The 26,031-nt window shown below is 43.6% G+C and overlaps 1 pseudogene; it reads right to left on the bottom strand.

Annotated features, from left to right (window-relative positions):
• Positions 1 to 2,994: 2,994 nt before the first annotated feature.
• LOC126279199 (5S ribosomal RNA) lies at positions 2,995 to 3,112 on the bottom strand (annotated as a pseudogene).
• Positions 3,113 to 26,031: the final 22,919 nt, after the last annotated feature.

Below are 26,031 nucleotides of genomic sequence, written 5' to 3'. Positions count from 1 at the left end.
CTCCTTCATTATATTTAGGAGTGTCTGTCGGTGTATGCTATCACAGGCCTTTTTAAAATTTACGAATAATATGTGAACATATACATTGAATTCGCACGCCTTCTCAGTTACTTGTCTTAGGGTGAATAAGTGGTTTAATGTGGATCTGTTTCTGCGGAAACCACATTGGTCGTCCCCAATCAGTTCTTCTGTTATTGGTATCAGCCTGTTTAATAGGCAGCTCCAGTAGTTTTCCAATTTGCGGGAATGGTTTCTGTCTCCCAAATTGTTTCTATTAACACCTGTATTTCTAATTTCAGTTGTGGGCCTCCATTCTTTAATAACTCAGCTTATATCTTGTTCTCGCCACAAGCCTTGTTATTCTTTAATTTCTTTATTGCTTGCTGCATTTCATTTACTGATGGGGTAGTAACTGTATCAGCTATATCAATTGTATCAGGTTCTTCCAATTAGCAACACTACTGGACATTAAACCTGCACCATATAAAGAACAAACAGTAATTGTGTACAGTATAATGTGAAGAGCATATACTCACGGAACAAAATTCACTACACCAAGAACGAGCTGTACGAGATAAAGAAAAAGTTGGTAGGTGTGTTTCTAGACAACATCTGAAAGTGCCACTATGAGGATGCAAATCAGGTATTTTTAAATACGCACAGTGACGGTCGTGAGAGTTGGTGACCTTTGAGATTGGACGTAGTGAGTTGAGGTTCGACAAGAATGTATTTAAGACGGCGCAGACGGCATTATCAACACCTCACTGAGTTTGTACGAGGTCGTACGAATGGACTATGAGAAGCTGCATGCTGCTTCCACGATACTGCAGAAAGACTTGGCAGGAATGTAGCCATTGTACATGAATGCTGACGGGGCTGGTCACGGGGAGGTACGGTCGCCAGAAGACCGGGGTCCGGACGTGGCCATACCGACGGAGAAGGCCGTTGTGTTCGTCATACGGCTGTGGCGCTTTGTAATGCGTCTGCAGCAGCAGTTCAAGCAGCAGATGGCGCCACAGTGAAACAATGAGCTGATACAAATCGGTCACTTCAAGAACATCTCTGAGCAAGGCACACTGGACTCGCATACGGAAGTACAACAGTTCAAACACGCCTTCGGTTATCCTGATTTAGGTTTTCCGTGATTTCCCTAAATCGCTCTTTTGGGGTGGCATTATGTGGGGCCGACGTAAGCCGTTGGTGGTCATGGAAGGCGTCGTAATGGCTGTACGATACGTGAATGCCATCCTCCAACCGACAGTGCAACCATATCGGCAGTATATTTGCGAGCCATTCGTCTTCACGGATGACAATTCGCGCCCCATCGAGCACATCTTGTGAATGACTTCCTTCAGGATAAAGACATCGCTCTACTACAGTGGCCAGTATGTTCTCCAGACATTAATCCTATCGAACATCCCTGGGATAGACTGAAAAGGGCTGTTTATTGACGACGTGACCCACCAACCACTCTGAGGGATCTACGCCGCATCGCCGTTGAGGAGTGGGACAATCTGGACCAATAGTGCCTTGATGAACTTGTCGATAGTATGCCACGACGAATACAAGCGTGCATCAATGCAAGAGGACGTTCTACTGGGTATTAATGGTACCGGTGTGCACAACAATCTGGACCACCACCTCTGAAGGTCTAACTGTATGGTGGTACAACATGCAATGTGTGGTTTCCATCAGCAATAAAAAGGGCGGAAATGACGTTTATGTTGATCTCTGTTTCAATTTTCTGTACAGTTTCCGGAACACTGGGAACCGAGGTGATGCAAATTTTTTTTTCTTTTTTTTTTTTTTGACGTGCGTATTTTGGTTCAAGGAGGAGCTAACTCAGCTGAAAATTCGGTGTAGAACCTGATATCGATTGTATAACGTCCAAGAGCTTTCTTTAATTTTCACTATTTGGGCTGTTTGTCACGACTGCTGGCACTAATATCTGTATCACCCACCTTTTCAGCGAAGCAAGCATTTCTCTAGGCAGTCTCTTTAGTATACCTGTTGCACACTAAGGTGTCCTGTCAAAAAACGCTATCTTTCGTTCACCTTATCCACAACATTTTCTGTACGATGATCGAAATTTAAATCGTTTGTAAGTGTAATTCTAAGGTATTTCGTTGAACTGATACATTTAATTATATTATTTATCGTGTAATCGAAATTCAACTGATTCTTTTTAGTAAGCACGTGAAGATTCTCACACCTTAGATTGTTCAGGGTAAATGTCTTTTTTTGTATAATACCGATATCTTGTCTAAATCTTTTTGTAATTCGTATTGATCTTCTGACGACTTTACTGGACGGGAAACTCAGCATCATCTGGAAATCTAAGAGGGCTGTTTACATTGAAAGGAGTATACTGGGGCACATTTGTATGTGGCACCTGAATACGATACTATAAACGATGAATGTCTTTGATAGGTTCGATAATGCGGATCAGTGACTGCGCGCGACCGCCGGGCCAAAGATGTTTCGACTGAGATTGTTATAGTATTGGAGTGAGAGATCACTGGGCGCACAGCGGTAGGTAGCTGTCTGTGAGGGAAAGACGATGGAGTAGGCACACTTTGCGGTGTGCTGTGTGACGCCACCAAGACTTTAATGAATTTAAGTATGTCAGTAGTGTTGAAAATAGAAGCAGAAGTCTTCACGCAACCAAGATAAAGATGTTAAATAATTGTGATTTTGTTTTTTGCCAGCGCGTTAGTATAGATGAGTTGGCTGATAATTTGTAATTATTGAGTAACCCCACTATGTACGTAAACCGTTATGATAAAAGGCACTCACTCCGTCTTCAGGCCACAAGTGGCCCATCGGGACCATCCGACCGCCGTGTCATCCTCATATGAGGATACGGATAGGAGGGGCGTGTGGCCAGCACTCCGCTCTCCCGGCCGTTACGATGGTTTTCTTTGACCGGAGCCGCTACTATTCGGTCGATTAGCTTCTCAATTGGCATCACGAGGCTGAGTGCACCCCGAAAAATGGCAACGGCGCATAGCGGCCCAGATGGTCATCCATCCAAGTGCTGGGCACTCCCGACAGCGCTTAACTGCGGTGATCTGACGGAAACCGGTGTATCCACTGCGGCAAGGCCGTTGCCCATGATAAAAAGACTAGTTAGATATTTCACTTCATAATGTTTCTAAGATTTGTTAACAGAGCTATATTTAATTTGATGATTTGCATTTATGTTGGATTAATGAAGTTATATAATACTTGCTGTTTAAATCTCATTGTTTGTGAATCAGTTGTGAGTAATCTATCTTCAATTGTAAGATGTTTTTGAAAAGATAAACTAAATTTGAAATACAATTTTTCTAAAAAGAGCTCCGTGTTAGTAATTCACCATAATGAGTTTTGAACAGGGCGAGATGATTCAGTGCGTAAGGGGCTGAATGTATTTTGCAGCGACTTTATTTCTTTATTGGTATTGGGAGTTGCATTGCCACCGGCTTGTGTGGCCGTGCGGTTCTAGGCGCTTCAGTCTGGAACCGCGTGACCGCTACGGTGGCAGGTTCGAATCCTGCCTCGGGCATCGATGTGTGTGATGTCCTTAGGTTAGTTAGGTTTAAGTAGTTCTAAGTTCTAGGAGACTGATGACCACAGATGCTACGTCCCATAGTGCTCAGAGCCATTTGAACCATTAGTAGCATTGCCCAATCAATTCGTGTAAAATTTTGCTATCAATAACACAGAGTAAGCACACCACTTGCAGTTAACACGCCAGGCGATAATACGATTTCAGTACTCACTCCAGAGATCAGACATTCATTCAACGTAATCATAAATTTAGTATTTCATTTTTTTTAAAGAACGATACAACTTTGTCTCCCAAATCTTTTGTGTGGACTACAAAGAGTAGAGGGCTGGGAACGCCAGATATCGCTTCTGAACAGAAACGTAATGCATAACATTACTTTTTTGACTTGGTTATTGAAACTTTATGAGCCGGCCTGGCGGTCGTGAGTGCTTGCCTGCTGCAGCGGCAGGTGGCCGCGTGGTAGCTGTGGTGCGATTTACCGCCTGCCGGACATGACGGACGTCGACGTCGGCGGGCGAGGGCCCCGCGAGTTATGACGGCGCAGCCGCGGACTTTTTGACCGGGCAGCGGAGCTTTCTTGCCGCCGAGGCGACCACAAAGCGCGGCCCTGAGCGACGCGGGCAAGAAACAGCGCCGCTCGCCGACACTGCGGACAGACCGCCGAACGCGCTGAAAAATTGCCGATATGTCAGAGGCGGCGCAGGCGGCTCCTCCACTTTGCAAGCCTGACAGCGCGGCGGGGCTCTGTGACGCGGGAGGCCAGCCTCCTCAGGCTTCTGCGTGGACAAGTGCCAACCGTCCCATCAAAGACGTAGCAAAGACTGTCGAAGGAGGCATCCGAAATGTTTAAAAGTACCTTACAAAGGCTCATGCTTTTCGTTTCATTCTAAAACATGGTAATTATTTTATTAATTTTGTGTATGTGATTTGCTTTGGGGGACCTTCATGCAAACAGTGATTTGTGGCGGTACGCACCGGTACACCGTATCAGTACCTCGGACAAAAAAGTCAGAGCGATTGATTCTGAGATGTGGCACGATAAAATCTTGAAGGGGTCGGAGTGATGTAAAACAAATGTCATATTCGCACCTTTAAAATGATCAGAAAATCGTTAAAATAACGTTTTAAGTAGTCTAAATTTCAAAATGTCATAGTGCCAGAAACATGCGTTTTACAAATCAATCACTATATACAGCGTGGCCCATTGAAAATGAGGGGGCCAAATATCTCACGAAAGAAGCATCAAACCAAAAAACTACAGTGAACGAAACTTGTCCAGCTTGAAGAGGGAAACCAGATGGACCTATGGTTGGCCCGCTAGATGGAGCTGCCATAGGTCAAACGAATATCAACTGCGTTTTCTTTTTTTTTTTTTAAATACAAACCCCCATTTTTGATTATATATTCGTGTAGTACGTAAAGAACTATGAATGTTTTAGTTGCACCACTTTTTTCGCTTTGTGATAGATGGCGCTATAATAGTGGTACCACGTAACATTCCGCCAGTGCGGACGGTATTTGATTCGTGATACATTACCCGTGTTAAAATGGACCGTTTACCAACTGCGGAAAAGGTCGATATCGTTTGATGTATGGCAATTGTGACCAAAATGTCCAACGGCCGTGTGCTATGTATGCTTCTCGGTATCCTGCACGACATAATCCAAGTGTCCGGACCGCTTACGTTATTTAAGGGAACAGGAAGTGTTCAGCCACATGTGAAACGTCAACCACGACCTGCAACAAATGATGATGCCCAATTAGGTGTTTTAGCTGCTGTCGCCTCCCCCCCACGAACCATGGACTTGCCGTTGGTGGGGAGGCTTGTGTGCCTCAGCGATACAGATAGCCGTACCGTAGGTGCAACCACAACGGAGGGGTATCTGTTGAGAGGCAAGACAAACGTGTGGTTCCTGAAGAGGGGCAGCAGCCCTTTCAGTAGTTGCAAGGGCAAAAGTCTGGATGATTGACTGATCTGGCCTTGTAGCAATAACCAAAACGGCCTTGCTGTGCTGGTACTGCGAACGGCTGAAAGCAAGGGGAAACTACGGCCGTAATGTTTCCCGAGGGCATGCAGCTTTACTGTATGATTAAATGATGATGGCGTCCTCTTGGGTAAAATATTCCGGAGCTAAAATAGTCCCCCATTCGGAACTCCGGGCGGGGACTACTCAAGAGGATGTCGTTATCAGGAGAAAGAAAACTGGCGTTCTACGGATCGGAGCGTGGAATGTCACATCACTTAATCGGGCAGGTAGGTTAGAAAACTTACAAAGGGAAATGGATAGATTAAAGTTAGATATAGTGGGAATTAGTGAAGTTCAGTGGCAGGAGGAACAAGACTTCTGGTCAGGTGACTACAGGGTTATAAACACAAAATCAAATAGGGGTAATGCAGGAGTAGGTTTAATAATGAATAGGAAAATAGGAATGCGGGTAAGCTACTACAAACAGCATAGTGAACGCATTATTGTGGCCAAGATAGATACGAAGCCCACACCTACTACAGTAGTACAAGTTCATATGTCAACAGATGACGAAGAAATTGAAGAAATGTATGATCAAATAAAAGAAATTATTCAGGTAGTGAAGTTTGACGAAAATTTAATAGTCATGGGTGACCGGAATTCGGTAGTAGGAAAAGGGAGAGATGGAAATGTAGTAGGTGGATATGGATTGGGGCTAAGAAATGAAAGAGGAAGCCGCTTGGTAGAATTTTGCACAGAGCATAACTTAATCATAGCTAACACTTGGTTTAAGAATCATGAAAGAAGGTTGTATACATGGAAGAACCCTGGAGATACTAAAAGGTATCAGATAGATTATATAATGGTAAAACAGAGATTCAGGAACCAGGTTTTAAACTGTAAGACATTTCCAGGGGCAGATGTGGACTCTGACCACAATCTATTGGTTATGACCTATAGATTAAAACTGAAGAAACTGCAAAAAGGTGGGAATTTAAGGAGATGGGACGTGGATAAACTAAAAGAACCAGAGGTTGTACAGAGTTTCAGGGAGAGGATAAGGGAGCAATTGACAGGAGTGGGGGCAAGAAATACAGTAGAAGAAGAATGGGTAGCTTTGAGGGATGAAGTAGTGAAGGCAGCAGAGAATCAAGTAGTTAAAAATACGAGGACTAGTAGAAATCCTTGGGTAACAGAAGAAATATTGAATTTAATTGATGAAAGGAGAAAATATAAAAATGCAGTAAATGAAGCAGGCAAAAAGGAATACAAACGTCTCAAAAATGAGATCGACAGGAAGTGCAAAATTGCTAAGCAGGGATGGCAAGAGGACAGATGTAAGGATGTAGAGGCTTATCTCACCAGGGGTAAGATAGACATTGCCTACAGGAAAATTAAAGAGACCTTTGGAGATAAGAGAACCACTTGTATGAACATGAAGAGCTCATATGGAAACCCAGTTCTAAGCAAAGAAGGGAAAGCAGAAAGGTGGAAGGAGTACGTAGAGGGTCTATACGATACTGCGTGAAGAGTTTGACAGAGCACTGAAAGACCTGAGTCGAAACAAGGCCCCCGGAGTAGACAACATTCCATTGGAACTCCTGACGCCCTTGGGAGAGCCAGTCCTGACAAAACTCTACCACCTGGTGAGCAAGATGTATAAAACAGGCGAAATACCCTCAGACTTCAAGACGAATATAATAATTCCAGTCCCAAAGAAAACAGGTGTTGACAGGTGTAGAAATTACCGAACAATCATTTTAATAAGCCACAGCTGCAAAATACTAACACGAATTCTTTACAGACGAATGGAAAAACTAGTAGAAGCCGACCTCGGGGAAGATCAGTTTGGATTCCGTAGAAATACTGGAACACGTGAAGCAATACTGACCTTACGACTTATCTTAGAAGAAAGAATAAAGAAAGGCAAACCTACGTTTCTAGCATTTGTAGACTTAGAGCAATCTTTTGACAATGTTGACTGGAATACTCTCTTTCAAATTCTAAAGGTGGCAGGGGTAAAATACAGGGAGCGAAAGGCTATTTAAAATTTGTACAGAAACCAGATGGCAGTTATAAGAGTCGAGGGGCATGAAAGGGAAGCAGTGGTTGGGAAGGGAGTAAGACAAGGTTGTAGCCTGTATATTGAGCAAGCAGTAAAGGAACCAAAAGAAAAATTCGGAGTAGGTATTAAAATCCATGGAGAAGAAATAAAAACTTTGAGGTTCGCCGATGACATTGTGACGTATTTCATCGGACTGTATTGCAGTTTCACCCCGTCCTGACTTATCGCTGTCCAACAGAGAATTCTGCGCCTGCATTGATCTCGTCGCTACAAAAAGAAACAGTAGTACCCATAGAATAAGTTTCAGTGGCAGTTTTATTCAGAATGTATCTTATTTTTAAATTATTCAGAGTAATTTCCTCCCCCGCTGCAGGTCTTGTAATATATCCCGCCAGAGAGCAACTAATATTTTATCTAGGCTCAATTATTTATTCGACTACTGTAAGCCGGACAGTGTGACCGAGCGGTTCTAGGGGCTTCAGTCCGGAGCCGCCCGACCGATATGGTCACAGGCTCGAATCCTGCCTCGGGCATGGATGTGTGTGATGTCCTTACATTAGTTAGGTTTAAGCAGTTCTAAGTTCTAGGGGACTGATGACCTCAGATGTTAAGTCCCATACTGCTCAGAGCCATTTGAACCATTTTTGACTACGGTATTTATTACAGTATCCATGTCCCACCTCAGACGATTCACAAAGATTTAGGAAAGGTTCTCATTCTTTCACATGGGGAAACACTAATCACAAGCCGGTGGGGTACACCAAGGAGAGGGGTGGGGGGGAGGGGGGAGGGCGACGCTAGTGTCACGAAGGCCACCGCCCACCCACTATCACTAACACTGACATATCCAAATTAACACGCCGAGCCAGTGGAAGCACGGGAAAACGTCAGGAAAAATAAAGGTCCCTCGCAAACCGTAAATCGAGATAGACAGATACATTCCGTCTTTCTATACTTCTAAAAAGCTTTCGACACTGCACCCCATCGTTGCCTACCAATCAAGATGCAATCATAAAGAGCATTTTTGTAAAACGTACACACCAACAAAACTTTTACATCATTCCTTCATTTCGATATTCATTATCATCATCATCTTCTTTCAAGGATTATGTTCGCCATTTTATCAACACGATCCTTTCATTTCATTCTATTTTCTTCTATCTTGTTATTAACTGAAGGAATTTTTAAATCTGATCTTATTGTTTCATCCCTTTTGTATCAATTTTGTTACAACCTCTTCCACATCTCATACAATTCATCTTTGCTGCTTGTATATGTAACTTCGCTCTTTTCGTTGCTGTTTGTGATTCGATACCATGTACAAGAGTAGGTACAGCCATAACTTTATAGCATTTCATTTTTGTTTCTTTTCTTATTTTTCTTCTCAAAGTTTTTTCAATGTCCTGCAGATAGCTTGATATTTATTAACTTTCTTCTCACTGTCTTTGCAATAGTTGTAACTAATATCACATCGTAGATAATTGAAATGGGACACTTGTTCTAAAATGTTCTCATTTATTATTATTTTCGATCTGACTGGATTCTCTCTGCCGCGCGGGATTAGCCGAGCGGTCTAGGACGCTACAGTCATAGACTGTGCGGCTGGTCCTGACGGAGGTTCGAGTGTGTGTTTGTCCTTAGGATAATTTAGGTTAAGTAGTGCGTAAGCTTAGGGACTGATGAACTTAGCGGTTAAGTCCCATAAGATTTCACAAACATTTTGATTCTTTCTTTTAGAAGCCATCATCTTTTTCTTATTTGCAAATATAGTTAAGTTGTAATATATTGTGTCTTGGCTTAATCTATATGTTGCTCTTTGTCAATTACTTTGTTTCCTGTATAATTACCTAAACAACCGTATACAGCAGAGTAAATACTGGTACACTAGATCCTATTTTAATTCCTAAGTGTATTTCATCTTTCTATGTCATAAATAGGTCGTCAGTACATAAATTAAATGAAGTGGTTGATAAACTGCACTGTTATCGAACACTTTCATTTGTTAAAATTTCATCTGAAATTTTGGAACCTGAACTTATAACTAATTTTGTATTTACATATAGACTCTTTGTGGCACTTGGAAGATGTTTAGGAAAACCTTTAATTTCCAATATTTTCCACAAAAGGTTTTTTTTGCGTTTCTAAGCCGAATTCCTTCATTTTTCAGTAGTTGGTCTTATTATAAATACACGAATATCACACGAACGTCCTTTTCTGAAGCCTGATTCTTCTGATGAGACTGTTGCATCAACGATAGTTTACTCGAAATTCATGGCGCATAAAACAAAACTTCGATGTGAGGCATGATTAATTATTAATTTGCAAAGTGGCCAGGTCACCAGATCAAAAAACAGACATTTGTGTAACGAAAAAATCGTCTGTTACCCCTGGGCATTCTTTCGCTGCGCTCCTGAGCAATGTCAGCCCCCTTCCCTTCTCCATGCTCGGACACAGCTTTGAATCTGTCATCGCATACCATCGACGAGGTCGAAACTTTCCCACTATTCAATGGCGATTCTGCGTAAGTCATGCACAGTATGTGGTCATAATGGATGTTGAAAAACAGCTCATTTTAATCGATCCGACACATGATCAATTGGGGTCACCTCTGGAGAACAGTCAGGTATCTCCATTTTGGTGATACTAGCATCAAGACACATTCATATGATTGGCTAACGAGGAAAAGGCGTTCGACATTGTCAGATGTTGCAAGATGTTGGAAATATTGAGAGAAATAGGAGTAACCAATGGGGATAGATGGGTAATATACAATACAATATATACACGAACAAGCGTGGAAGACCAAGAGTGAAGTGCTCAGATTAAAAAAAGTATAATCTATACGTCTACAAATCTGTTCATGTTATATATCGAAGAATCAATGTCTAAAGTAAAAAAAAGGTTCAAGAGTAGAATTAAAATTCAAGGCAAAAAGATATCAGTGATAAGATTTACTGATGACTTTGCTATCTTCATTGAAAGTGAAGAAGAAATAACGGATTTGCTGAATGAAATGAACAATCCAATGAGTACAGAGTATGGATTGAGAGTAAACCGAAGAAAGATGGAAGAAATGAGAAATATTAGAAATGAGAGCCATGAGAAACTTACATCCGGATTGGTGATCGCTAAGTAGATGAAGTTCAGGAATTCTGCTTCCTAGGCAGTAAAATAATCTGTGTGGACAGAACAGGGAGGACATGAAAAACAGACTATCACTCATAAAAAGGGCATTCCTGCTCAGTAAAAATCTACTAGTATGAAACGTAGGCCTTAATTTGAGGAAGAAATTTCTGAGAATGTACATTTGGAGCACAGCATTGTATGGTACTGAAACATGGACTGTGGGAAACAAGAACACAAGAGAATTGAAGCATTTCCATGCTATAGTAGAATGTTGAAAATTAGGTGCACTGATAAGGAATGTGGAGGTTCTGCAGAGAATCGGTGAGGAAAGGAATGTATGGAAAACACTGACAATAAGGATGGCGTGGGATTGTAGAATAGCAGTTAAGGCATCACAAAATAACTTCCACAGCACTAGACGGAGCTGTAGAGGATAAAAACTGTAGAAAAAGACAGGGATTGGAGTAAATCCAGCAAATAGTTGAGAATACAGGTTGCAGATGGTACTCTGAGACAAAGAGGTAGCACCGGAGAGGGATTCGTGGTGGGCCACATCAAACCAGTCAGGAGACAAAAAAAAAAAAAAAAAAAAAAAAAAAAAAAAAAAAAAAAAAACACCTGAAGGAACGTCTTCACGAGAGCAGCATGATGAGCATACAAGTTATCATCCATGAAGATGAAATTGTCACCAAAATATTGACCATATGGTCCCACTATTGGTTGCAGAATGTACCATAGAGCAGCAAGATGGCCCTCAACAACCACAAGACATGTATGGTGGCCATGTGTAATGGCACTCCAGAACATCAATCCACCAACGCCTTATTTTGCACATATGGGCCGCAGTTTTGGGGACATCCCATATTAACGGGTTAAATGCGAGCACTGGGTAGAAACAGATCTGAGTTTCACCCACGAACAACAGCTAACGCCAATCCTGGGCATTCATTCTGAATGATTGGTTGCCCATCTGTAACCGAGTTCATGAACTTGTTATGTACAGCATTGTGCTTGCCATGGTGGTCGAAATGGAGATTCACATAGTGCAATCACCTCCTAACAGGCTGATGCAATACGTGATGTCGTGTAGCTTCTGTGAACGCCGAATTCGTTTCGAAGCACACAACCACGAATCCTTCAACTCAAGAGTCGTAGCTATCAATCATCCTCTGCACCTGTCGAACGTGGACCACCCGTGCAGTTAACTCCCCAATGATACCCATCAACTGGAACCTATTCCATAGACACGTACACATCATGTCACTTTGTCTCTGTTGCACAGATCAAGTAACTTCTCTGGTTGACAAGCATTCTATGCTTAATGTGGTGATGTGGACTCCATCACTGGCCGGCAATGTCCTTCATGGCATGATGGATGTTCACTCTAGTGTTCCACAGATGCTACCAGTGCATCCCTACTGGTGCTTTACTTTCGACTGAAATTATGGAATCCATTTGGATGTGGCATTCTACCTGTATGTGGCGCTCATGGTAACCATGTATGCATTTGCAAACAATGTCAAGAGGGATGTTGATGTGGGCACAGTAACAGACACAACGGCATCACGTATGCACAACACATTGAGGTGATGCAACACTTCTGTTGATGTGTATGTAGTTGGCTAAAGGAATATTTGACTAATAGAATCCAGAACGTTCTACTGGACAGCGATTGCTCCAGAGAAACGAAAATTACATCAGATGTGCCCCAAGAAAAATTGGAGGACCTTTAATGTTTTAAATATATGTAAAGTATTGATCTGACAGAACCAGCAACACTGTAAGATTGTTTTTCTCTCCATAGTGTTGTATAAAAGAAAGTATCGTCTAAAAGAAAATATCATCATTGGACAATCGCAAAGGATTGTATAGAAATAATAAAAACAGTTTTAAAAATTGTGCCCAAATGTGAAGTAAAATCATTTTCTACCCAGTCAATTAATTGATGGGCAAGGTAAACATAAACAAAAGCTCAGGAGTGACAAGATGTAGTTGGCCAGAAAACACATTTAAATTTCTCCAGAGATATTTATTTTGACACAGACATGTATCACAAGGAAATATGACATGTTACAACAATCAAATAGTGCAACAGATACAATTATATGCCTTTGCAAAATTAAAAAGGTGATAAGATTACTTTTATTTATACCAAATCTATTCTGATAACACAATAAACCTTAAATAAAAAATTGCCTCAACTTCTTCTAACTTTAGCTGACTCTTAATTGAATCAAAACTCATACTGACTGAATTAAAATGCAAAAAATAATTTTACTGAATTAAAAAATGTGAAGATAAAAACACCGTTTCTCTCCATTTTTTATGAGGATTCCAGCTACTAAACTAACATCTCACAAACATAAGATACGTATTTTACAACATGAAAATTCTGCAAGTGATATATCTTTTCATTTGAACGTAATTGTAGGCAAATCACTCCCGACAGAATGGATGCAAACAGATTCTTCCTCCTACACTCGAACTGTCGAAACACAGTGCAGAAAATAGCAGAGTGACATCTATAAACGATAGTGAGAAGTATTCTTGACACCAGAACACACCAATTACGATAACAAATTTGCAATCAAGTTCTCTATGACATAGCAGTCGAGTACAATTAACAATAACTTCAGCTGAATCACTGCCATTAGTACCATTCCGAAATGTCTAGAGTGAATTTTTAAAAAAGCACTTAAACGGACAACATCATGATGAGAAAACATTATTGAGCGTACATAAGCGTAGCTTGAGTTTGTTTCAGATTAAACAATAATAAGGAGCTCACAGAGAAGGATCAATTAATTAACTGTAACCGCAACTGGGGTGTGGCTATAATCGGAGTATGACCAACAGCCATCTAGATATCAGGGGACACAAGCTTCAATGTTTTCAAACGCACATCCTCACCAATAACAATGAATGGGTCGAAGTCGCTCTGATGCATGACGTTTAATATGGTCCTTATGCCAGCAACGAATCAACTTCGACGCGATTAGGCACATATATAGCAGAAAACAAAAATTCATCTCGAGACTGCACATGTATGTAGCGCCCCACTATCAACGGTGATTGGTTGTGCTGGCATTGCTGTGTCGAGCTGTACTGACTGTCAGAGCCTCCTGCTGGCGGAAAACACAAACTTCTCCAGTAGGGTCAGAGACAAAGGTCGCGAGGCTCGCTACCCAAATATCTTTGGTGCGAGAAGATCGATTGCTGTAATTCAAGGGGATCGATCCGCGCCGACCATGGCTCAGGTAACGAACTGTATACATTGAAATGATGTTTTTCTTACAAAACATTATATTAAAGATTCTGACACCTTTATCGCGTTAATCATTGTACATGAAGTAGTCATTTTCTCTATGCGTCGCTCACTCAAGAAGTTAAAACAACGTACACTGACGAACCAAAGAAACTGGTACACCTGCCTAATATCGTGTAGGGCCCCGGAGAGGACTCAGAAGTGCCGCAACATGATGTGACATGGACTCGACTAAGTCTGAAGTGGTGCTGAAGGGAATTGACACATTGAATCCTGCAGTGCTGTCCATAATTCTGCAAGAGAAGGGGGGAGGGGGGGGCGGTGATCTCTTCTGAACAGCACGTTGTTGAAAGGTATCCATGGTCAATAATGTTCATGTCTCGGGAGTTTGATGGCCAGCGAAAGTGTTTAAACTCAGAAGTGTGTTCTTCGAGCCACTCTGTAGCAATTCTGGACGCGTGGGGCGTCGTATCTGTCAGTCGCATCTAGACGTATCAGGGGTTCCATATCATTCCAACTGCGCACGCCCCACACCATTACAGAGCCTCCACCAGCTTAAACCGTCTTCTGCTGACATGCAGGGTCCATGAATTCATGAGGTTGTCTCCATACCTGTACACGTCCATCCGCTCGATACAATTTGAAACGAGATTCGTCAGACCAGGTAACGTGTTTCCAGTCATCAACAGTCGCTGTTGGCGGAGCAAGACGAGGCGTAAGGCTTTGTGCCATGCAGTCATCAAGGGTACACAAGTGGGTCTTCGGCTCTGAACGCTCAAGTCGATGATGTTTCGTTGAATGGTTCGCATGATCAAACTTGTAGAAGGCCCAGCGTTGAAACCTGCAGCAATTTGCCGAAGGGTTGCACTACCGTCACTTGAGCGATTCTCTTCAGTCGTTGGTCCTGTTCTTGCAGCATCTTTTTCCTGTAGCAACGATGTCGGAGATTTGATGTTTTACCACATTCCTGTTTTCACTGTACACTCATGAAATGGTTGCACGGGAAAATCCTCGCTTCATCGCTACCTCGGAGATGCCGTGTCCCGTTGCTCGTGCGTCTACTATAACGCCACGTTCAAACTCACTTAACTCTTGATAACCTACCATCGTAGCGGCAGTAACCATTGTAACAACTGTGCCAGACACTTGTTGTCGTATATAGACGTTGCCGAATGCAGCGCCGTATTATGCCTGATTACGCATTTATGTATTTCAATATGCATGCTTATCCCAGTGTCTTTCGCGCTTCAGTGTAAATACACGCCTGATGTTAATAGTTCAGTACCACGAGGCCTCTACGGTCGCAGGTTCGAATCCTGCCTCGGGCATGGATGTGTGTGATGTCCTTAAGTTAGTTAGGTTTAAGTAGTTCTAAGTTCTATGGGACTGATGACCTCAGAAGTTAAGTCCCATAGTGGTCAGAGCCATTTGAACCATTTTAATAGTTCAGTATTAATTACTTCTCAGTTAATTCCTTCGTTTTCATTAACATGAATTTTTATTGCTAACCTGAGGCATAAGTAATTTGCATATTTTTATTATGAGGTAAGTGTGTGGAAATTCTAGGACACAGTGACCTAGTTTTGCAAGCTGTGATGTGCTATTGAGAAAATTCCCCCTTAGTCTCTAGTTGTGAAAGAAGCCCTCTGAGTCAGAGGAGACGTATAGTTGCTAGTGTGACATTCCTGCGGCGGGCTCAGCTCTGCTAGGGGTTGGAACACTTGTACGGATCTAGAGAATCAGGTCGATGCACTATTTCTTGATTTTCGAAATGCTTTTGACTCGGTACCACAAAATCGCTTATTAACTAAAAAACTATTATACGGGGTATCAAAATTTGTGTTTGTGTTGCCGTGCGGAGTAGCCGCGCGGTTAGAGGCACCTTGCACGAATTGCGCAGCCCCTCCCGCCGGAGGTTCGAGTCCTCCCTCGGGCATGGATGTGTGTGTTGTCCTTAGCGTAAGTTAGTTTAAGTAGTGTGTAAGTCTAGGGACCGATGGCCTTAGCAGTTCGGTCCCTTAGGAATTCACACACATTTGGACATTTGTGTTTATGTTGACTTCTTGGTAGGCATGACGCAGGATGTCATGGTGGATGCAGGACCATCGACTGAGGTACAACTAGCTTCAGTTGTGCTCCAGGAAGCGTTTTGCGACCCTTATTCATGCTGTGTGTGCGTATTGATGATCTAACAGATAATATAAATAGTAGCTCGGACTTTTCGTAGATGTTGTGGTTATCCATAATGACGTGTTATCTGAAAAAATACTCAGTCACGTGTTGATAAGATTTCAAAGTGATGCAAAGATTCATAACTTGACTGAAATCTTCATAAATGTATAATCACAGAGTTTACAGAGCTAAAAAAGAAGTATTCTACGACTACAACAATGAGACACAACTGGAATCTATTGACACGTACAAATACCCAGATGTAAAAATTTTTGGAGATGTGAAATGCAATAATCACATAGACTCAGTCGAAGGCAGGTGGAAGGTTTCGGCTCATTGGTAGGTACTTGGCAAACGTAGTCAGTCTACAAACGAGACTGCTTGCAAATTACTTGTGGGTTCCATCTTGGAATACTGTTCTAGTGAGACCCGCTTCAGAAAAAACTAACACGAGATACTGAACATAAACAGAGAAGGTCAGCACGAGTGGTCACAGATTTCCTTAACTTACGCCAGAGTGTAACGTAAATGATGGTAAACCTGAACTGGCAACAGTTGAAGGTAGCAGAAAATTATCCTGAGAAAGCCTACTTAAAAATACTTCAGGAACCAGTATTAAGTGAAGAATTTGGAGATATCCGCCATTCCCTATGTATCGTTCCTGTAGGAGCCGCGAAACTAAAGTCTAATTACAGCGCGGACAGAGACATTTGAACAGACATTCTTTCCGCGCTGCATACTTGATTGGGAGGGGAAGTACCTCTGTCGCGTGGTACCATGTTAAGTTCCCTCTGACAACCACTTCACAGTGGATTGCAGAGTACGCAGGTGCAGAGCACCCTCCGCCACTCACTCTGAATGACAACCGCGACGGTGCTGCTGGTGGTCCGCCCCGGGCGCAACCGGATCTAACCTGTGGCGTAATCTGAGATCGATAATTGAGCCGTAAGTGCAGCCTCGGTGTGTACACAAGCGGAATTGATGGAGGCATAATAGCCGCCGAATACGCAGGTAATTTTGGACCATAAAAACTTGAGCTGGAATTCAGTCTGTTCGAATGTATTCCTACGACCGATCCAATTAGCTATCGTTTTCTCGAAGTTTCTGCAGCACATCCTGGAGCTCCTTCCCCATCTGTAACCGTAGTAATGACACTGCAACAAATGGGACAACTTCTGCCGACTGCATAGATGACTACTACTGTAATTTGGTACGAAAAAAATCTTATGAATTATTTAACGTACTCCTTAAAATCTGCTGCCGGAACAGGTCAGACGATTACAATAACAGAGTTAACAATAATGATAATAATAACAGTAATAACAATAATAATAACAGTAATAATACACTCCTGAAAATGGAAAAAAGAACACATTGACACCGGTGTGTCAGACCCACCATACTTGCTCCGGACACTGCGAGAGGGCTGTACAAGCAATGATCACACGCACGGCACAGCGGACACACCGGGAACCGCGGTGTTGGCCGTCGAATGGCGCTAGCTGCGCAGCATTTGTGCACCACCGCCGTCAGTGTCAGCCAGTTTGCCGTGGCATACGGAGCTCCATCGCAGTCTTTAACACTGGTAGCATGCCGCGACAGCGTGGACGTGAACCGTATGTGCAGTTGACGGACTTTGAGCTAGGGCGTATAGTGGGCATGCGGGAGGCCGGGTGGACGTACCGCCGCATTGCTCAACACGTAGGGCGTGAGGTCTCCACAGTAAATCGATGTTGTCGCCAGTGGTCGGCGGTAGGTGCACGTGCCCGTCGACCTGGGACCGGACCGCAGCGACGCACGGATGCGCGCCAGGACCGTAGGATCCTACGCAGTGCCGTAGGGGACCGCACCGCCACTTCCCAGCAAATTAGGGACACTGTTGCTCCTGGGGTATCGGCGAGGACCATTCGCAACCGTCTCCATGAAGCTGGGCTACGGTCCGCTCACCGTTAGGCCGTCTTCCGCTCACGCCCCAACATCGTGCAGCCCTCCTCCAGTGATGTCGCGACAGGCGTGAATGGAGGGACGAATGGAGACGTGTCGTCTTCAGCGATGAGAGTCGCTTCTGCCTTGGTGCCAATGATGGTCGTATGCGTGTTTGGCGCCGTGCAGGTGAGACCACAATCAGGACTGCATACGACCGAGACACACAGGGCCAACACCCGGCATCATGGTGTGGGGAGCGATCTCCTACACTGGCCGTACACCTCTGGTGATCGTCGAGGGGACACTGAATAGTGCACGGTACATCCAAACCGTCATCGAACCCATCGTTCTACCATTCCTAGACCGGCAAGGGAACTTGCTGTTCCAACAGGACAATGCAATCCCGTGCCACCCAACGCGCTCTAGAAGGTGTAAGTCAACTACCCTGGCCAGCAAGATCTCCGGATCTGTCCCCCATTGAGCATGTTTGGGACTGGATGAAGCGTCGTCTCACGCGGTCTGCACGCCCAGCACGAACGCTGGTCCAACTGAGGCGCCAGGTGGAAATGGCATGGCAAGCCGTTCCACAGGACTACATCCAGCATCTCTACGATCGTCTCCATGGGAGAATAGCAGCCTGCATTGCTCCGAAAGGTGGATATACACTGTACTAGTGCCGACATTGTGCATGCTCTGTTGCCTGTGTCTATGTGCATGTGGTTCTGTCAGTGTGATCATGTGATGTATCTGACCCCAGGAATGTGTCAATAAAGTTTCCCCTTCCTGGGACAATGAATTCACGGTGTTCTTATTTCAATTTCCAGGAGTGTATGTCTCGCAAATGAAAGACGTTAACAAGCGAGGAACTGGGAATGGTAACATGCTAACCCACAGAAAGCATATCACTACAACGGAATAGAAAAATTCATTTTATGAATATGCATTTAAAACGTGAAACCTGACAAACTCACATGAAGACAAGAAAAACCGCCGACAAACATTTAATATTTAAGCATTGGACAGTTTTCAGATGAGGTTTGACATCGGCGCATTACATAGAGCTTCGTCTCAAATAAATTGATTGAAACACACTATGAATTCGAGCCTTTCTACAAGAGACTGAAAAATATTTCAGTGAATACGTGTTCCAAAGAAAATATATCAATAAATATTTAGCTAACATATCAGTCAATTTCTGTAAGCAGAGCAAATAAAATGACCAACAAACAACTGTAAGGTAATCTTAAATGTAAGCTTTACTTGAAAATGAAACATATTTATTGAATTCCCATGAATAGTTGTTGTTGTTGTTGTGGTCTTCAGTCCTGAGACTGGTTTGATGCAGCTCTCCATGCTACTCTATCCTGTGCAAGCTCCTTCACCTCCGAGTACCTAATGCAACCTACATCCGTCTGAATCTGCTTAGTATATTCATCTTTTGGTCTCCCTCTACGATTTTTGCCCTCCACGCTGCCCTCCAATGCTAAATTTGTGATCCCTTGATGCCTCAGGACATGTCCTACCAACATGAATAGGTTACAGCTGCCTTATTAAAGCAGCCAAAAATGGAATATAAGTAGAATGCAATGCTCAGCAGCCAAGAGAGGATGTAGCACTCGACGTAGCTTTATTTTAAGGTACAGTAACTCAGGCTCGTTCTGTAAAAGAAAATATAAATAAAATTTGAACAATAACGCCCATATTCACGGAGGTGACAAAAGTCGTGTTGTACTTCCTAATATCGTGTTTACATGGCACAATGCAGCAACTCGATGTGGCATGGCCTCAACAAGTCACTGGAAGTGCCGTTCAAAAATACTGAGCCACCCGTTCATAACTGCGAACGTGTCGTCGGTGTTGGATTTTCTGCACGAACTGACCTCTAGACTGTGTCCCATAAATGTTAGATGTGTGGTTACATCACTAGCTCGACTTGTCCAGAATGTTCTTCAAACCAATTGTGAGCAATTGCGGCCTGGGGACGTGGTGCATTATTATAACGTTGTTGTTTGGGGCCGGCCGGAGTGGCCGAGCGGTTCTAGGCCCTACCTTCTGGAGCCGCGTGACCGCTACGGTCACAGGTTCGAATCCTGCCACGGGCATGAATGTGTGTGATGTCCTAAGGTTAGTTAGGTTTAAGTAGTTCTAAGTTCTAGGGGACTGATGACCTCAGATGTTAAGTCCCATAGTGCTCAGAGCCATTTGAACCATTTTGTTGTTGTTTGGGAACATGAAGCGCACAGACAGCTGCAGATGATCTCCAGGTAGCCGAGCATAACCATTTTCAGTCACTGTTTTAGTTGTACCAGAGGATGCAGACCATTCCATGTAACTACCGCACCATCATGAAGCCACCATCTGTTTGTCTAGCGCCTTGTTGACAATTGGGGTCCATGGATTCGTGGAATGTGCCCACACTCGAACCCTACCACCATCTCTTACTAACTCTTACCGCCACTCATCTGATCAGGCTACGGTTTTTCAGTCGTCTAGGGTCCCGACGACATTGGTCTTAATTAGACAGTGAATTGGCACACTTATAACCAGTAAGATGGATGCAGAGGAAGTATGGACAAACTTTAAGCAGATTGTACATTGCGGGCTGGAGACTAACATGTCTAGTAAGTGGATAAGGCATGGAAACGCCACAGCCGGCCAATGCGGCCAAGCGGTTCTAGGTGCTTCAGTCTGAAACCGCGCGATCGCTACGGTTGCAGGTTCGAATCCTTCCTCGGACATGGATGTGTGTAATGTCCTTAGGTTAGTAAGGTTGAAGTAGTTCTAAGTTCTAGGGGACTGATGACCTCAGATGTTAAGTCCCATAGTGCTCAGAGCCATTTGACCCATTTGGAAAAGACCCATCATGGTTTAATAACGATATTCATAAGATGTGGAGGAAGCAGAGGCTGCTGCACTTTACGTTCAAAAGGGGACGCACAAATGACGAGAAGTGAAGGTTAGTAGAGATTCGTGCGCCTCTGAAAAGACCTATGCTGGAAGCATATAACAACTACCACAGTCGCACCTTAGCAAAAGATCTAACAGAGAAACCTAGAAAATTCTGCTCGTATGTAAAATAGCTAAGTGGATCTAAGGCTTCGTAGTGTCGTGGAATAGTAAAGAGTTTGAAACGTGGAATATTGTCAAAGTTTCGTTGCTTATGCCGAGAGCCAGAGGTAGTAGGTTAGGCAAGAGGTAAGAGGATTGCACATGTATCGGAATGTGTCTTCATGCAGGGGCAATGGCCTGGTTACACACAACAGGCGAGAGAGAATTGCTTAGCATGCGGGTTTGTGTTAGACGGAGACTTTCGTAGAGTGTAAGACAGAGGTGTAGAGTCAGCTGTTCTGCATTTCACAACTTCGCGTAAGTCTGCCGTAACAACACGTAACTCTGTCACAAGAACACCTAAGGGGCGAGTACAATAGATGAATCAGCAGTATAAGTGGAGCGAATGCGTTCATTACAAGCGAGCATGACGTCAGGACGTTGCTCGTGCTTCCTTTAAATACGCCTGCTTTTGTAGCAACAAGGCACCCGCAGTTAGACTTGCAGTTAGATGTGTACAGGGTCGCTGTGTAGCGCTCAGCTCGGTGATCGACTTGTTAATCTTTATTAAGGAGATGTTGCAGTAGAGGCGGCCCATCCAGCAGCAGACGTTAGGGGACACTACCAGCTCTGGTCCTCTCTGCTGCCGCTGTCAATCATCAACCCAGGATTAGCAGACATCGCGGCAGACTCGCTCGCCGCCAATGCTGACCACATCAGTGAGCCGCCGTCGAGATCGTGTGGGGCCTAGGCCCTGTGCATCCGCCGTGACAACCGGGTGAGCCGACGACGCTGGGGGACTGCAGCGGTCCACCGCGGACGAGCCGCCAGGAGGAGCAGGGAAGAACACGGGGTGGGATAGTGTACACTCCGCACTACGAGAACGCTTCTCGTGCCGACAGCGCCGGGACTCCAACCCGGAGCCTCCTACGTGCAGCGGACTGCTGTCCACAGCCGAGCCGGCCGGCAAGCCTGGCGCTACCAGCTATGCGCGGCCGAAGTACGAAGTAAGGACATTCCTTCGCTACGTCACAACACGCGGCTCTCCACTAGCAAGACTGTTGTGGCCCAGAGCTGGTGTCATCGCTCCGAGGCAGCGAGGACTCGGGGAAGGTCGTTGATATCACCAAGCTCAGCCAGCCTGTGTTACGTGGGCCACATTGTACTCGGCAGGAATAAAGGTGTTATGAATTAATAATGTTTCTTTGGCGTTTCTGACGCGTCCACAGTCATTTTCCTAGCATCCTGGCAACTGGAGAGGTCACCGCTCGGCCTCCAGTCCACCATAGGCGACCGAGACCGCCGGGGTGCCTACAGATTTGGTGTCAGAAGTCCTCGCGCCCACCGCTACTGCTTCGATACGATGCCTTGCTAATTAGTCTGGTGAGGCAGTTGAAGATAGGAAAACTGAAGCTGAAGGTTTAAATTTCACATTCAAGAAATCATTTACACAGGAGAATCGTACAAACATACCGTCATTTTACAATCAGACAGAATCCCTTATGGACGACATAGAAATAAGCACACCTGGCGCAGAGAAGCAACTCAAAGATTTGAAAACAAATAAATCATCCGGTCCAGATAGAGTCCCATTTCGATTTTACAAAGAGTACTCTATGGCTTTGGTCCCTTACCTATACTGCATTTTCCGCGAATCTCTCGCTCAGCGGAAAGTCCCAAGTAACTGGAAAAAGGCGCACGTGACTCCAATATATAAGAAAGGCAATAGATCGGACTCGCTAAATTACAGATTAATATTCCTAACTTCCGTTTCCTGCAGTATCGTTATTATGGCGTGGTCCCCTCATCGCGCTTAAGAAAACACAAAATACGAAAGGATATGAACACGCTTTACAGAACTTAGTACGGTGCACAGTAGAGGAACATTTTGGAGATGATGTTTGCTTGTATAAGCGCGACAGTGTGCTCTGTCATAAAGCAGCATCTGCGAGTAATGGTCTGTGGACAATAAAGTTCCTGTAACGGACTGGCCTGCTCAAAACCCCGAGCTAAACCCAATGGAACAGCATTAGGAGTGTTAGAACGTTAACTCCGCTTCAGACTCTTGCGACCAAACCCGTTACCTTCTGTGGTTTCTATTCTAGAGACAGAATGGGCTGCCATGCCCACTTAGACTTCCAGACACCTTATTGAAAATGTCGACAGCAGGTTTCAAGCTGACATGAAGGCGAAGTGTGGACACACCCCATTTAACGTCTAGTAATAGATGTCCGGATACTTTTGATCAAACTGTATATTTGTCCAGTAAGATAGAAAGTGTTGATAGACACGAAATTTGCTACACAATCAGTCTAGTATTACAAGGAAACTTAACTGAAAATTGGAAGGGCAAATTGGATTTAGATTAGTGGCAGATCAGTTTGATTCAGGATAAGTGAGGGAAGAGGCGAAGCAGCTTAGGAAAAATAAGGGAACATATAATGCACTAACGGATTTCGATAAAGCTTTTAATAATGACGAACGGAATAAAATATTTTTTAATTTAATTCTTTTAATAAGGACAAGGACAGTGTTCTGCTCATGGGTGATTTTAATGCCAGGTTTGGAAATCGAACAGAAGGGTATGAAAGGGTTATAGGTAAATTTGGAGAGGATATGGAGGCCAACATGAACGGGAAACAACTCTTGGATTTCTGTGCTAGTATGGGCTTAGTAATCACAATCTCCTTTTTCAAACATAAGAACATTCACCGGTATACTTGGGAAGGCAGGGGAACCAGATCTGTCATTGACTATATAATAACAGATCAGGAATTCAGAACGGCTGTGAGGGATACACGTGTATTCAGGGGATTCTTTGATGAGACTGATCATTATTAAATCTGCAGTGAAATTGGGATTGTGAGGCCGAAAGTGCAGGAGGTCAGGTCCATATGTAGGAGGATAAGAGTGGAGAAACTTCAGGATAGGGAAATCAGGCACAAGTACATAACAGCGATCTCAGAAAGGTACCAGTTAGTTGAATGTAGTCAATTACAGTCATTGGAAAAGAATGGACAAGGTACAGGGACACAGTACTAGAAGTGGCTAAAGAATGTCTTGGAACAGTAGTGTGTAAAAGTAGAATAAAGCAAACAGCTTGGTGGAATGACACAGTCAAGGCAGCCTGTAAAAGGAAAAAGAAGGCGTATCAAAAATGGCTACACACTAGAACTCAGGTAGACAGAGAAAGTTATGTTGATGAAAGAAACAAAGCCAAACAGATAACTGCAGCATCCAAGAAGAAATCTTGGGAAGACTTTGGAAACAGGTTGGAGACGATGGGTCAAGCTGCTGGAAAACCATTCTGGAGTGTAATTAGCAGTCTTCGAAAGGGAGGTAAGAAGGAAATGACAAGTATTTTGGACAGGTCAGGAAAACTGCTGACGAATCCTGTGGATGCCTTGAGCAGATGGAGGGAATATTTTGAAGAGTTGCTCAATGTAGGTGAAAATACGATCAGTAATGTTTCAGATTTCGAGGTAGAATGGGATAGGAATGACGATGGAAATAGGATCACATTTGAGGAAGAGGAAAAAATGGTCAATAGACTGTGCAGTGCAATAAAGCTGCTGGGGTGGATGAAATTAAGTCGGAACTCATCAAATACAGTGGAATGTCAGGTCTTAAATGGCTACACAGGATAATTGAAATGGCCTGGGAGTCGGGACAGGTTCCATCAGACTGGACAAAAGCAGTAATCACACCAATCTTTAAACACGGAAACAGAAAAGATTGTAACAACTGCAGAGGTATCTCTTTAATCAGCGTTGTGGGTAAAATCTTCTCAGGTATTGTTGAAAGGAAAGTGCGAGTATTAGTTGAGGACCAATTGGATGAAAATCAGTGTGGGTTTAGGCCTCTTAGAGGTTGTCAGTACCAGATCTTTCGCTTATGGCAAATAATGGAGAAGTGTTATGAGTGGAACAGGGAATTGCATCTATGCTTTATATATCTAGAAAAGGCATATGACCGGGTTCCTAGGAGGAAGTTATTGTCTGTTCTACGAGATTATGGAATAGGAGGCAAACTTTTGCAAGCAATTAAAGGTCTTTACATGGATAGTCAGGCAGCAGTTAGAGTTGATGGTAAATTGAGTTCATGGTTCAGAGTAGTTTGAGGGGTAAGGAAAGGTGCAACCTCTCTCCACTGTTGTTCATATTATTTATGGATCATATGTTGAAAACAATAGACTGGCTGGGTGAGATCAAGATATGTGAACACAAAATAAGCAGTCTTGCATATGCGGATCACTTAGTTGTGATGGCAGATTCGATTGAAAGTTCGCAAAGGAATATTTCAAAGATACATCAGAAATGTAAGGACTGTGGTATGAAGATTAGCATCTCCAAAAAGAAAATAATGTCAGTAGGAAAGAAATATAAACGGATTGAGTGCCAAATAGGGGGAACAAAGTTAGATCAGGTGGACGGTTTCAAGTACTTACGATGCATATTCTCACAGGATGGCAACATAGCGAAAGAACTAGAAGCGAGGTGTAGCAAAGCTAATGCAGTGAGCGCTCAGCTACGATCTACTCTCTTCTGCAAGAAGGAAGTCAGTACCAAGACTAAGTGATCTGTGCACCGTTCAATCTTTCGACCAACTTTGTTGTATGGGAGCGAAAGCTGGGTGGATTCAGGTTACCTTATCAACAAGGTTGAGGTTACGGATATGAAAGTAGCTAGGATGATTGCAGGTACTAGTAGATGGGAACAATGGCAGGAGGGTGTCCACAATGAGGAAATCAAAGAAAAACTGGGAATGAACTCTATAGATGTACCAGTCAGGGCGAATAGGCTTAGACGGTGGGGTCATGTTACACGCATGGGAGAAGCAAGGTTACCCAAGAGACTCATGGGTTCAGCAGTAGAGGGTAGGAGGAGTTGGGGCAGACCAAGGAGAAGGT

This window comes from Schistocerca gregaria, chromosome 6 (assembly GCF_023897955.1).
Source record: "Schistocerca gregaria isolate iqSchGreg1 chromosome 6, iqSchGreg1.2, whole genome shotgun sequence".
NCBI classification, from domain to species: domain Eukaryota; kingdom Metazoa; phylum Arthropoda; class Insecta; order Orthoptera; family Acrididae; genus Schistocerca; species Schistocerca gregaria.
Note: the sequence above shows the minus strand (reverse complement) of the source record. Positions and strands in the feature narration are given on the sequence as shown.